Raw genomic sequence first — 11,741 nt, 5'->3', positions numbered from 1 at the left:
CAATAGGACCGATGTGTGTTCCATACGTGAGCCGCGCATCCCTGCTTGGCAGCGGATCCGAGGTCTTTCCAACCTCTTTCGGATTTCTCTATACCCGTGGACAGGGCGCCTCAATTCAACTATCCCAGCAATGTCCACCGGACTGGAAGTGCAAAGATGACCAAAGACGGGGTTTCTGTACTGATTCTAGTGGATGAAACAGACACGTCATCAAATAATGTACAAAACTGAAATATGTGCCACATTGAGATGAATCCAAAATGCCTTCAATCCCTGTTCAGCCCCCCTTTCCACTAAGTTCTCACCAAAAAGGATATTTCATTCAATTGCCAGGACGCTGAACTCCGGAGTATTTATTTGCATACATCTTTAGGGTCATTTCCATATAGAATTGAATTTTTGTGTATGCCTCGCTTTCCGAATCAAAAATCAGCGGTGTAACAATTCTCAATTCACAAAAGAAAATAGGATTCTTGGAATCTGTTCTCTGAAGAAATTTTGGACATAAGGTAGCATGTGAAAGGATTTCCCAACATTGCTGCTAGTCCTTTGCAATAATAAATGCCACTATCTGATGAATGCTTACAGTGTGTTAAGCACTGTAGTTAAAATATCTGATTTGATGCTTTTAACAACTATACCAACTAAATCCCCATTTTGTAGACTAGGTAGGTAATGTACTTTGCCCAAGGTTACACAGTTCTTAAATGAAAGTCAGGATTTGAATCCAAATCAGTTTCACTACCTCAAAGCCTGTTAAATAATACAATTCCTAGTGTCTTGTGAATTAATTTCTGAATTGTTATTGTCAACAGATTAGAACAGAAAACATCACAATGAAAACTGTGTTAATGCACAGAATTGATATAATTTCACACAAAAGAAAAGAAACGATATTAAGGCTACCTAACTCACCCATTCATTAAGAAGAAATTTAAGGACATCTGGATGGCCCTGTGGATTGAGTGCCCCACTCTTGATTTTGGCTCAGATTATGATCCCAGCCCTGTGTCAGTTTCCACACTGAGCATGGAGCCTATTTGAGATCCTCTTCCTCTCCCTTTGCACCTTTCCCCTGCTCATGCTCTCTCTAAAAAAAATTTAAAAAAGAAAAAGAAAAAATTGAATAAGGCCATTTTGGTGTCTGCCCTCATGGAGTTTACAGTCTAATTACAAAGAAAGACAAGCAATTCAATACAGTTTAAAAGTTCTGGGGGCACCTGGGTGGCTCAGTCGGTTAAGCACCAGACTTCAGCTCAGGTCATGATCTCACAGTTCGTGGGTTTGAGCCACGCGTTGGGCTCTGTGCTGACAGCTCAGAGCCTGGATCCTGGAGCCTGCTTCAGATTCTGTGTCTCCCTCTCTCTCTGCCCCTCCCCAACATACACTCTCTCTCTCTCTCTAAAATAAATAAACATTAAAAGAACAATTTTTTTCAAGTTCTGTAAACATTCACAAGCTAAAAAAAAATGACATTGGACCCACCTTGCACATATACAATAATTAATTAATTAAAACTATAAAACTCTTGGAAGAAAATAGGACTATATCTTCATGATCTTGGATTAGGCACAGTTTCTTAGATACAATAACAAAAGTACAACAACAAAAATAAAGATAAATTGGACTTAATCAACACTAAAAACCTGTGTGTCAAAGGACATCATTAAGAAAGTGAAATGACAATCCACAAAATGAAAGAAAAGGGGTATACCTCAGGGGTAGAGCATCTGACTGCACAAAATGAAAGAAAAATTTTGCAAACATCTAAAGGATTAGCACCCAGTTCAGCACTCACAGTTCAACAATGAAAAGACAATTCAGTTTTTCAAATAGGCAAAGGATTGGAACAGATATTTCCTCAAAGAAGATATGCAAATTAACATGCAACTATGCTCCACAGCCTTAATCATCAGGGAAATGCAAATTAAAACCGTAATGAGATACCACTGCACACTCAGCAGAATGGCTAAAATTAAAAAAAAAGACATTGAGTGTTGGTAGGGTGTGGAAAGACTGAAACCCGTACACCATTGTAGGATTGTAGATTGTAAATTGTAAATTTATAGGATTGTAGGACTGTAAACTGGTGCAGCTGCTTTGGAAAACAATCGCTATTCTTCAAAAGGTTAAACAGAGTTACGATATGAGCCAGCAGCGGTAGATGAATGTTCATAGCAGCATTATTTGTTAATAGCCAAAATGTGAAAAAAAACATAAAACAGAAACGGATAAACAAAATGTGATGTATCTGGATGATGGAATATTAAATATTAAAGGAAGGAAGTACCGACTGCAGGTCAAAGAGAGAATGACCTCAGGAGAACTTAATCCACCAACATGTTGATCTGGGACTTTCAGTCTTCAGAACTGCGAGAAAATCAACTTGCGTCAATTAGTTACAAAAATAAAGGAATGAAGTGCTGATACATGCTACAAGTTGATAAACCTCAAAAACATACTAAATGAAAGCAGCCAGACCCACCCCCTCCCCCCCAGAAAAGGCCACATGTTATAAGGTTTCATTAATTTGAAATAGAAGAATAGGCAAATCTCTAGAAACAGAAAATAGATTAGTGGTTGCCAGGGACAGAGAAAGTGGAGAGAGATGGAATATTCTGGAACTAGACAGTGATGATGGTTGCACAACTTTGTGAATATACTAAAAACCATTTAATGCATCTTTAGGATGAATGTTATGGTATGTGAATTCTATTTCAATAAAATCATTATTTTAAAAAGCTTTGTGAGGGGCGCCTGGGTGGTTCAGTTGGTGAAGCATCCAGCTTCAGCTCAGGTCGTGATCTTGTGCTTCATGAGTTTGAGCCCAGTATCCGGCTCTCTGCTGTCAGCGCAGAGCCTGCTTCAGATCCTCTGACTCTCTCCCTCTCTCTCTCTCTCTCTCTCTCTCTCTCTCTCTCTGTCCATTCCCTGTGCTCTCTGTCTCAAAAATAAACAAACATTTTTTAAAAGTTTTGTGACTAAAATTTTTTAAATGCCATGTAGATGTTTGGCCAACATTTGCAAAAACAAACCAACCATCCCCCCCCCCCGCCCCCACACGCACACATAGTGTCCTACTCATCTTTGTGTCCTCAAACCATTGTCTAACATATAGTGGGTATATACTAAAGGTTTTAAGCCTGTCTCTTAGCACTTTACTCAGAAAAATCAATCTAGTTGCAACACTAAATGGCCTTAGGGGGGCGCCTGGGGGGCGCAGTCGGTTAAGCGTCCCACTTCAGCCAGGTCACGATCTCGCGGTCCGTGAGTTCGAGCCCCGCGTCGGGCTCTGGGCTGATGGCTCAGAGCCTGGAGCCTGTTTCCGATTCTGTGTCTCCCTCTCTCTCTCTGCCCCTCCCCCGTTCATGCTCTGTCTCTCTCTGTCCCCAAAATAAATAAACGTTGGGAAAAAAAAAAAGGCCTTAGGGAGGGGCGGGGGAGGTTGTGGGAAGGACAGAAATAAAGGAATTTTTAATACCCCTGGTGAGATGTGGTGGGGCCCTAGAGTGACACAGCAGTGCTGATGGAGATATGGATATTCAAGATGAAATCAGGAAGAAGAATTTTGATATGGTGATTGAGCTGTAGGGCATGATGATAAGGAAGAGAAACAAGGCTTCTGAGTACGGAACCCAGAAGAAACAGCTTTGGTGGCAGTGGGGAGGGGTGCAAGGGTGAAGACGGTGAGCTTAGTCTTAGCTATGTTGAGCATGGAGGTGTTTGTGAAAGGGCCAAGGCCGGAAGACCATAGCAGGTGTGAGGCTGAAGCCAGGGACTGGTTGAAGATACAGAGTTGAGAGTCATCAGTATATACTGGTGGGGGGTGAAGACAAGGAAATGGTTGAGATGAGCTAGAGAGAAGAGGGACGGAGGCAGGGCCTTGCAGATAAACACTAAAGGATTAGCAAGGAAGCGGAAGATAGGAAGGCGTAGCCAGAGGGGAAGATGGGGAATCAGGAGCATGTACTGCAAAGGGATCATCTCTGAAGCAGCATCAAATGCTCCAGAAGGGTCAAATACTGTGAGAATAATAAATCTGAAAGAAAATTTTAGAAATGTTTTAAATACCTGGGGTGCCTGGCTGGCTCAGTTGGTAGAGCATGTGGCTCTTGATCTCGGGGTTGTAAGTTCCAGCCCCATGTTGAGTGTAGAGATTCCTTAAAATCTTGAAAGAAAGAAAGAAAGAAAGAAAGAAAGAAAGAAAGAAAGAAAGGAAGGAAGGAAGGAAGGAAGGAAGGAAGGAAGGAAGGAAGGAAGGAAGGAAGGAAGGAAGGAAGAAAGATATTTGAAATACCAAAAGCTCTATGATGACTTTTGTCCTAAGGCACAATGGCCACTCTGGGAACATTGAATTCTGGTGCAAAGTTTAATGTGACCGACCCCACTCCCAACAAAAAGGTCCCCACTTCTTCCTTCCGAAAAACAAGAAGTATATTCTATTTAAGAAAGAATGTTTTTCTGTAGGAAAGAAGAAAGAGAGGGTGTTTCTTTTACTCACTAGTGGTGAGCTTACCCAAAGGTTGAATATCATACTTCAATAAATAAGTTTCTCTCCAGTTCCAGGCAGGTGCTGCCGTGGGGAACTTCCATAAAAGCTTAGGTCTGCCATGGTGTGGTACTTCTGACTTGTGGTGAACTTCAGGTTACATTAAGCATAGATCATGGCCCCACAGAGTTCTCTGTGATTCCTTCTCTCATCCCCTGACCCCTACTCCAAGCCCCAGGGTGAAATGAGCCACGGCACTTTGGGGATGAGTTGCAAAAGCAGTGATAGGGGAAAACCTGTTATGAGATGGCCGACAGGACGGATAGGGAAATACCAGTTCCTGCCTGAAGTCTCCCCTTCCAGGTTTTTCTTCCCACCCCACTTACTGCACCCAAACAGACTATATATTGTCCCCTCTGCTTATGCTTGGGACTCAGACCTCTGGAAAGTTATTTCCTCTGAGCCCTCCGGTGGAAAATAAACCTCCTGCCTTCCAAGACCTTTGAGTGCTGCTTGATTCGTCTGCTGTGGGATCCAGACCAGCTTCCATAACAGCAGCATGGCAGAGTCAATAGCTTACCCCCAATACCGATACCTATTCTTTTTTTAATTTTTTTTTAAATTTTTATTATTTGTTTAAATTTACATCTAAGTTAGCAAATAGTGCAACAATGATTTCAGGAGTAGGTTCCTTAATGCCCCCTACCATTTAGCCCATCCGCCCTCCCACAACCCCTCCAGTAACCGTCTGTTTGTTCTCCATATTTATGAGTCTGTTTATGTTTTGTCCCCCTCCCTGTTTTTATATTATTTTTTGCTTCCCTTCCCTTATGTTCATCTGGTTTTGTATCTTAAAGTCCTCATATGAGTGAAGTCATGTGATTTTTGTCTTTTTCTGACTAATTTTGCTTAGCATAATACCCTCTAGTTCCATCCATGTAGTTGCAAATGGCAAGATTTCATTCTTTTTGATTGCAGAGTAATACTCCATTGTGTATATATACCATATCTTCTTTATCCATTCATCCATCATTGGACATTTGGGTTCTTTCCTTACCTTGGCTACTGTTGATAGTGCTGCTATAAACATTCAGGTGCATGTGCCCCTTCAAAACAGCATCCCTGTATCTCTTGGATAAATACCTAGTAGTGCAATTGCTAGGTCATAGGGTAGTTCTATTTTTTATTTTTTGAGGAACCTCCATACTGTTTTCTAGAGTAGCTGCACCAGTTTGCATTCCCACCAGCAGTGCAAAAGAGATCCTCTTTCTCTGCATCCTTGCCAATATCTGTCGTTGCCTGAGTTGTTAACGTTAGCCATTCTGACAGGTGTGAGGTGATATCTCATTGTGGTTTTGATGATGAGTGATGTTGAGCATTTTTTCATTGTCAGTTGGCCATCTGAATGTCTCCTTTGGAGAAGTGTCTATTCATGTCTTTTGCCCATTTCTTCACTGGATTATTTGTTTTTTGGGTGTTGAGTTTGGTAAGTTCTTTATAGATTTTGGATACTAACCCTTTATCTGATGTGTCATTTGCGAATATCTTCTCCCGTTCCGTTGGTTGCCTTTTAGTTTTGCTGATTGTTTCCTTTGTCGTGCAGAAGCCTTATATTTTGATGAGGTCCCAATAGTTCATTTTTGTTTTGTTTCCCTTGCCTCTGGAGATGTGTTGAGTAAGAAGTTGCTGCAGCCAAGGTCAAAGAGGTTTTTGCCTGCTTTCTCCTCTAGGATTTTGATGACTTCCTGTCTTACATTTTTGTCTTTCATCCATTTTGTGTACGGTGTAAGAAAGTGGTCCAGGTTCGTTTCTCTGCATGTTGCTGTCCAGTTTTCCCAACACCACTTGCTGAAGATACTGTCTTTACTCCATTGGACATTCTTTCCTGCTTTGTCAAAGATTGGTTGGCCATATGTTTGTGGGTCCATTTCTGGGTTCTCTATTCTGTTCCATTGACCTGAGTGTCTGTTCTTGTGCCAGTACCGTACTGTCTTAATGATTAGAGCTTTGTAATACAGCTTGAAGTCTGCCCAATACCTATTCTTGTTTGGGTTGTTCAACCCTTCCTAGAGTTCCCTCTAGGAAGAATACAATACTTCGTTTCCTAATTCAAATTGAGTTTCTGTTACCTGTCATCAAAAGAGTTTTGATTTAAAAACTCTGCTGTCTTACTTTAGGCTACCATAACAAAGTATCATGGACTGGGTGGCTTAAATGACAGAAGTTTATGTTCTTACGGTTCTGGAGGCTCGAACTTCAAGATCAGGGTGCCACCATGGCTGGGTTCTGGTGAGAGCTCTCTTCCTGGCTTACAGATGGCCAATTCTCACTGTGTGCTTACATGGCAGAGGAAAAGACAGTGATCTCTCTCTCTCTTCCTCTTCTTATAAGGCCACAGTCCTATCTGAATAGGGCATCACCCTTATAACCTCATTTAATCTAAATTACCTCCTAAAGATCTTATCTGCAGTGCAGTCATCACATCAGGATTAGGGCTTCAACTTTTGAATTTGGCAGGAAAGCAATTCAGTCCATAGCATCTTCTGTTACCTCCACTTGGCCTTGGATAGCTAGGAGAAGGCCCTTATATTCACCCAAAGGAACCAAACAACATCAGATTTCTTCGGCACACAGATGATACTAAAAACTCAAGCACGGCTGTGCTGACTCTCAAGGACAGAGATACACCAGCTAGAGACACAAATCCTTGGATTTCACTGCTTCCTGCTAGGAACAAACAGCCACAGTTTTCTCAAGTAGTAAAAGGATACTTGTAGGGTTGAAAGGTGCACACATAGGAAGGTTCATCCCAGTGTGGTTTGCCTGGTGAAAAATGAAAATATCCTGCATGTCCATCAATAAGGAACTGAACATTAGGGTGCATGCCTACATTAGATACTAGGCAGCCCTTGAAAATCAAGTCAGAAGTATTGTTACTCTGTTACATAGGGATGAGGGATAGAAGCAGGAAAATACTCACCTTTGGCCCAAAAGGCTGACCTATAGCCTACATAGTTCTGATAAAGATCAAATATATGCTGGTTGCTACATTCTCAAAGGGCCTCATGACTGCCTGTACATGTCACTGATAATTAATATCAAGCTGAATGAGAAGCACCAGAGAAATCTTGTGAAAGTACTTTTAAAAGTAGAAATTCAAAGAAGACATTATGATCTAATACTCCCTGCAGGTCCCCTCCCCCTTGAGCACTAAGCATAAAGCCACCAGCTTCATACAGCAAAAGTGCAGCTCTGTTTGCCCACAGGTCCTGTCCCCATGCTATAATAAAAGCACCTTTTTGCACTAAGACCATCTCAAGAATTCTTTCTGGACTGTTCTTTCTTGACCTCACATCACATATGATAGTGGTATTTTGGTTATATAGAAAAATGTTCTTATATGTCTATTTTTTTTTAATGTTTTATTTATTTCTGCAAGAGAGAGAGAGAGGAATGAGCAGGAAGGGGCAGAGGGAGAGGGAGACACAGAATCCAAAGCAGGCTCCAGGTCCTGAGCAGTCAGCACAGAGCCTGACACGGGGCTCGAACCCATGAACTGTGAGATCATGAGCTGAGCTGAAGTCCGGTGCTTAACCGACTGAGCCACCCAGGCTCCCCTATATGTCTATTTTTTTTAAGCGTTCTTAAAAAAAAAAAAAAATTAAAAGCTTATTTATTTTGAGAGAGAGAGAGTAGGAGAGGAGGAGGGGGAAGGGCAGAGAGAGAGAGAGAGAGAGGGAGAGACAGAATCCCAAGCAGGCTCAGGGCTGTCAACACAGAGACAACTTGCTTTGGGGCTCCGATCTCACTAACCATGAGATCATGGCCTGCAGTAGGAAGCCTAGCCAACTGAGCCACCCAGGCACGCCTGTCCTTATATATATGTACTGAAGTATTTACAAGTGATATGGTATAAAAAAAGAATATATCAGGTCTTTGTCCCCAGTTCCTAGCAAAGTGCTTCAAAAACTCTTGGAATTTCCTGAGTGATAAGAACGTCTTTGTTATTGTAATGACGGTGGTGGGTCCCTAGATGGTCCAGGATGCAGGTGGGTCACCGGAAAGACCAATTCAGGAGTTGTAACTTTGGACCTGACTGATCTCTTAGGAGGGAAAAGGAGCTGGAGATTGGTTTCAATCACATGATCACAGATTTAATCAAGCATGCTTAGTAATGAAACCCTGATCAAAACCCTGGACACTGTGCCTCAGTGGAGCTTCCTGGTTGATGAAGAAATTGATGTGCCAGGAGGGTATCACACCCTGAGTCCATCAAGAGAGGGCATGGGAGCTCTGCCTTCCTCTCAGACCTCACCCTAGATATAGCCTTTTAAAATAGAACTTTAACCATAAGTGTAGCACTTCCTTGAGTTCTGTCAGTTGTTCTAGCAAATTACTGACCCTGTGGGGGCTGTGGGAACCCCTGAATTTGTAGCCAGTTGGTCAGGAGTGCAGGTGGCCTGGGGATCCCTGAAGTAAAGCTGACATCTGAAATGAAGGTGGTCTTGTTCTCCAACAAGACTCAAGACTGCGGAGTCCGATACTAATTCCAGGTAGTTATGTCAGAATCAAATTATAATTCATCCAATTGGGGTGGAAACAGAAGAGGTGTTCATGGGGCGCCTGGGTGGCTCAGTCAGTTAAGCGCCAGACTTCGGCTCAGGTCATGATCTCACGGTTTGTGGGTTCGAGCCCCACATCAGGCTCTGTGCTGACAGCTCAGAGCCTGGATCCTTTTTTGGATTCTGTGTCTCCCTCTCTCTCTTGCCCCTCCCCTGCTTGTGTTCTCTCTCTCTCTCAAAAAATAAATAAACATGAAAAAAATTAAAAAAAAAAAAGAGGTGTTCATGAAGTCTATAATTTAGTCTAACAGACATAAGCCACTCCCCACCCCCCATAGATGAAGCAAATATGAGAAAATGTTAATAATTGTTAAATGGGGATTAGTAAAGTGTCGTATCATTCTACTTTTCCTTTTTTTTTAAAGTTTATTTATCTATTTTGAGAGAGAGAGAGAGAGTAGGCAGAAGGAGCAGAGAGAGAGGGAGAGAGAGAGAGAATCTCAAGCAGGCTCTGCACCTATAGTGAGTTTTACTTTCCTTTACTATAGTGCAGAGCCTGATGTAGGGCTTGAACTTATGAACTGTGAGATCATGACCTGAGTTGAAACCGAGTCAGACGCTCAACTGACTGAACCACCCAGGTGTCCCTTTTCTCTCTGCTTTTCTATATGTTAGAAATTTTCCAAATTAGACACAGGGCCAACATGGAGGAGAAGTAGGGGGATCCAAAGTTCCCTCATCGCACAAACAAAGCAGGGTTGAATCTAAAGTACCTTGAACTCTGAGAGTCTGGGAGGAAAAGAAACAGTCGCTTCCAGGGACTCACCGGGACAACCTGACGGGCCATGGGGCTACTTCAACGAACAAATCAAAGCACACCTAGTGGAGTGTTCAAAACATCACTACGAGTAGGGAGATAAAGTAACCAAATTCACAAAAACAGAGAGCAAGTAACACTCTCCAAAAAACACCTGCTGAAGGGCCAGGCCGTGGACAGTGTATGACCCCTCTTTAATATGGTAGTGCTCCCAGGTACGGGACACATCACAAGCTTTTAAAACACACAAGGGACAGAAAACTAGCCAAAATGATGAAACGGAAGAAGTCTCCTCCAATGAAATTTTCCAAGTTAAAAAAAAAAAAAAAAAAAGTCAAAACCAGGGGGAGAATCATGTCAATTTTTATTTATTCACATGACAAGATGTCAGAAAATATTATTAGAAACATAAACAGGTTGTGCCCAGCCTATGAAAATACCCATTGATATAAAATTATATCTATATTTGTACATAAGCAAGGAGAGGTGTCTGTGAGGCTATTCACCAAAATGTTAACAATGGTTATTTCTAGTGATGGGATTTTGAGTGGCTTATGCTTTCTTATCACTACTTGACATATTCCATATTTCTTTTATTTTTTGGCTACTCCTCCATTAACACGTAGGCTGTATGTAGACAGGGGCTCTATTTTGGTCACTATTCTATCCCCAGTGCCTTGAAAGGTGCCTGGCAAATGGCAGGTACAAAATAATTATTTGTTGTATGCATTAATGGTATATAAATAATAATGATTATATAACTTGAATTTTCTTGATAATGATGATTTACATTTTTGACAAACATATTTGATCAAAAACAATACAGCTGGGATGCCTGGCTGGCTCAGTCAGTAGAGTGTGGGACCCTTTTTTTTCTTTTTTTAAGTTTATTTTAAGAGTGAGAGTGCAAGCACATATGCATGGGAGAGGGGCAGAGAGAGAGGGAGAGATTCCAAAGTAGGCTCTATGCTGCCTGGATGCAGGGCTTGATCTCACGACCCTGAGATCATGACCTGAGCCAAAATCAAGAGTCGGACTTAAGTCACTTAACTGACAGCTGCCTCTCGACTCTTCATCTCAGGTTCGTGAGCTCAAGCCCCACTTTGGGCGTGGAGCCTACTTAAAAAATAAATAAAAAGATAAAAAACCAACAGCTGTTTTTTTCCCAAATGATACTATAAACGCAAAAAAGTCATAACCATCGGGGAACCAGTGTTTACTAAATCTTGGTGGCTAGTTGCCAAGAAAAGGCTGCACAGCCCAAGTCCCTCCTGGCCCTTCTCCTGACTACTCAGCCCTTGGGACACACGTTCTAGACCAAATGCTTTCCAGCTTCACAATCCGAGACAGCTATAAACCCAGCATCGAACAAATCTCTCCTTCCCTCAATTAAATCCACATGCAGGGCTCATGCGCTGAGGACAGCGTCTGCTTTTGCCCAGCTCTCCCCTCAGAAGTGCCCTCAGTCCTGGCCAACCTTTCACCCGATTTTACTTACAAAGCAAATTCAAACTGGTGGAAGAGGCTGGGGGGGGGTGGGGGGGGTGGTGAATAGAGATCATGCCTTTCTTTTTAACTTTTTTAAGATCACGAATGTCTGTGGAATAATGAAAGCACAAATTAACTGCTTACAGTCCAAAGAAGACTTGTTTAAAGATGTTCTGAGGGACAATTCTGATACATTGGGTGGGAAAGCACTGAATCAGTTTGAATTGTTCTCAACGTTAACAAAGTGGGAGGTTTTATTTTATTTTATTTTATTTTATTTTATTTTATTTTATTTTATTTTATTTTAATCATTATCTTGTGCCTGGTATCCTGCAGTTCAGAGACCAAAAAAGGGAGATACGTTTTAGCAAAGGAAATACATTCC

Source organism: Acinonyx jubatus, chromosome A2, assembly GCF_027475565.1.
Source record: "Acinonyx jubatus isolate Ajub_Pintada_27869175 chromosome A2, VMU_Ajub_asm_v1.0, whole genome shotgun sequence".
In the NCBI taxonomy this organism is placed as follows: domain Eukaryota; kingdom Metazoa; phylum Chordata; class Mammalia; order Carnivora; family Felidae; genus Acinonyx; species Acinonyx jubatus.
Note: the sequence above shows the minus strand (reverse complement) of the source record.